A 3,502-nucleotide genomic window follows, 5' to 3' on the forward strand; every position below is an offset into this window, starting at 1 on the left:
AAGGCCATCACTTTCTACAGTGTGTGAAATAAGAAAGAGTCATCTGATCTCTGTTTACACCACTCTGCTACCTTCTCGCTTTTTGTACAGCTAGGATGTCTGCGCCACAGACCAGTAAGCTAAACCGGGTCTGGATTCACAGTCATTACGGTGAGCACACTGCATTCATTGTTGCTCTTAGCCATGGGATTTGTGGAAAATAAAAACATAGGAACTTTCCTTATCTTCTAAAGATGTACCCCAAATTCCATAAAGCTGAGAGACGGATAAAAAGACAGAAGTCAAAACTGAAGCGGCAGAACCCGAGACGTTCCGTCTCACTGGATGGATGGGAGCGATTCCCTGCGTTGACATCATCAAGACCATTTTTAAGACATTATTATTATTGGTTGTGTGAGGACTACTACTGTGCACTGACAACATGGCACCATATTTAATAACTTGGGGTTTAATCGTGGTGAATGACCATCTTTGACTGGCATGAGGCATATTTGTTCAGTGTGGGCTAACCTCTTTTAAACCCTGCTCTTAAGATTCAAGTCCAAGCTGAGATAGTCTTAGTGACATCACTGTGACATCATCAGGGTTCCTTTGTGAAGTTTGAAAACGCTCCTCCAAAGCCACAGAAAACATAAAACAGCAGTTTTTACAGGCTTAGTAGTAGGCTACTGCTTGTAACGGGTAAATTAGGACATGTTCTGCTTTAAACACCAAAGCGGGGTGTGTCTATGAAGGTGTGTTGTTTCATGTACCAGTGAGAGAATGAAATCTGATCCAGGAAGTCCAGTTAGAGGAAGGGATTTATGTTTTTATTGGTTACTGGACACCAAATGCTGTACAGTATAGTGGTTTAATTCTCACAGACAGGATTGTACAAGTCTGGAAAGTTATCACTGTGGCAACTGTTTTATCTTCGGTAGTGATGATCTGGAGCTAAACGGCAGATGTTCACATTACACAGTAATCCATCAGGAATGCACGCTTTCATGTATGTGACAGGCAAAGCCGGCGCCTTACAGATGACATCACGTTGCATTGCAACAATAGTTCAACCTTTTTTTTTTTTGCTGGATGACCCTGTACCATTTTGGACAACCTGCCTCCAGCTGCGTCAGTTCACTTCCATGTTTTGTTTTCTTCTTCACGCAGACTGAACGCTGGCATTCCATAAAATGCACAAAAATAGCTAAATCGTGACTGTTGCTTGTCTGAGAATGGGTTCAGTGATCATTCTAGTAAGATGTAAATAATGCACAGCCCACACTGACCTCATCACACTGAAGTGAATGTGAGATTCACAGTCTCTAGTCTTTCAGAATATATAGATTTGTTTTTTTTTTTGTTTTTTTTATAGTGAATTGCTCTTGGATATGAATACAAGTGTCCTTGGACTATTACATCATTTGAAAGAGCACCCTGCAGGGAAGCTAATGCTAAAACTGCTCTGCAGAGCATCATCAACTCTCTTTGCATTCCCATCATGGCTTCTCTCTGCCGGGCTCTGACAGCACTAGCGGCTGTAAGTCTGCCAGCTGTGCTCAGTGGAAGGAGCTCCCTGGCACGGCAGACCCTCTGGGTCACACTAAGTCTCTCCTCTGCCCTGTCAATGAGCCTCTGTGTGTGCACAGGCCCCTAAAAAAACCCCATCACGACGACATTACTGCAGTTTACAAAGCAACCAGCAGAACTCCATTTCTCTGGCTCTTGCTCCATCTCTGTTTGCTCTCGCTTCCCCTCTCTCTGTTTCCAGAGGAATTAAGTCAGACATTAGGGCAAGGCTTGTGCATGTGTTTGTGTAGCATTCACCAAGCCAGTTTAAACTGCTTTACATCAGAGATAAAATGGCATAAGATTAAACGTGTACATGAAAATGACCATGCAGTGCAAAATATCAATAAATGGTGCCAGATTAAGTTAATAAAATGTAGTGACAAACATGTTGAGCCCTGATTTTAAAGAGCTGGAAATGATCTCAAGTTTTCTGGGAGTTTGTTCCAGTTACGTGGTGTGTAAAAAGTGAATGCTGCTTCTCTGTGCTAGGTTTGGGCTCAGGACACAGTAAGAAGACCTGTCCTAGATCTGAGAGGTCTGAAGGGTTCATAGCAGAGCAGCAGGTCACTGTGGGGTCGGCTAACTAGGTAAACCAGGATGCACATCTTTCACCGTCTGCTGAATGATAAATTGAGAAAATGAGTGGCGGAATAAACAATGAAAGTAACTGTGGTAGAATTTACTGAAATGTATCAGAATAATTGCTAAATCACTGTTAAAATGTCTTTTGTTGTGACTCATAAGGGTCACTGTAACACTGATTGTAGCGTCTCTGTGTCTGAAGATAGGCTCATGGTGAACAGACTGGAGTTTGTTATTCAAAGGAGACATCACTGACCTTGTCCTCATTCCAGTTTGAGAGGCCAGCGCAGTGAGCTGTAATCGGGCAGATTTTGTGAGGTTTCTCATGTGTTGGGTCTGTTTCCTGGGCCCAGAATAAAGAGACGTAGCCCTAGTATTTTGACTCTTTAAAAACCAGCAGCAGTATTTTAAAATCACTTCCTTGGTGCACAGGAGGCCAGTGTGAAGATCTGAGAACTGACATGAGCTGTGATTAATAATGACGGGATCCCTTCATGGTCTTTCATCATTTGACGGCTTCTTTGATCGGACAGCAACAAGACTTAGATCCTGCAGTTGTTTTAAGGCCTGTTGGATTCTGGAGAAACAGGACACAACTTGCATAAGAGGTAGTTCTTGTTTGTGATGCTAACTTTGCAAATGAAAAGAAACCACAGCAGCTGCAGCATAACCACACTTTTATGTTATATTTAGCATCATTTTATTGTCTTTTGGTTCATGATGTATTTTCCATGTGAACATTGGCAAACAGAGACGTGTGCGTGCGCCGGAGCCCTGCTACCCAGAGCTTTAATGTGCATTAGTGAATGAGAAGCTGGTATTTATAACAACTCAGGCCTGCTCCTGTATCCAAGGTCAAATGGATGACTAATATCTGCTTCCGTTCTTAGATGGGTTGCATTGATCAGCCCTCCATTATATGTGTAGATTTAGCTGTGTTCAGTCAATCACAGCTCAATAAACACCCTACATTTGGATGGTGCCACTCATGTTTGTCAGTCAGAGTTTGCAATTCACAGCCCGATGATGTTCAATAATCTTCCTGTAAACGCTTTGCAAACAGCTCTAGTTACACAAGGCCCGGCTGGTCTCTGCTGATTCCTATGAAGCTATTGGAAGGCCAAATATTTTCCAGCAGTGTTTTTTTTTTTTTTTACCCCCCATATTCCTTACCGTTTTGTGTTTATTCCAGCTCCAATACGACAACTTGTTTCTCCACCAAAATCAAAAGGACCTTATAAACTTTAAAGGATAGTCTGGTGTACCTATTGACAAATTTCATGAAGTCCAAAATAAGCACCGTATTCAGTTGCCACTCAGTACTTTCTAACCGTCTGTGCCCCTCAGCCCAAACCCAGGTTATTCCTGC

The 3,502-nt window shown here is 42.5% G+C and overlaps 1 protein-coding gene across 1 annotated transcript in view; it reads left to right on the top strand.

The window, feature by feature from the left end:
- The first annotated feature begins 2,716 nt into the window (after window positions 1–2,716).
- Window positions 2,717–3,502, top strand: part of LOC109952583 (nck-associated protein 5-like) — a 7,974-nt gene continuing 7,188 nt past the window's right edge. The window contains exon 1 of the mRNA XM_020587739.1: window positions 2,717–2,741. The gene's annotated coding sequence lies outside the window, so the exon portion shown is untranslated. The remainder of the gene's footprint in view (window positions 2,742–3,502) is intronic.

The sequence above is a fragment of the Monopterus albus genome, unplaced genomic scaffold (assembly GCF_001952655.1).
Source record: "Monopterus albus unplaced genomic scaffold, M_albus_1.0 scaffold477.1, whole genome shotgun sequence".
NCBI classification, from domain to species: Eukaryota; Metazoa; Chordata; class Actinopteri; order Synbranchiformes; family Synbranchidae; genus Monopterus; species Monopterus albus.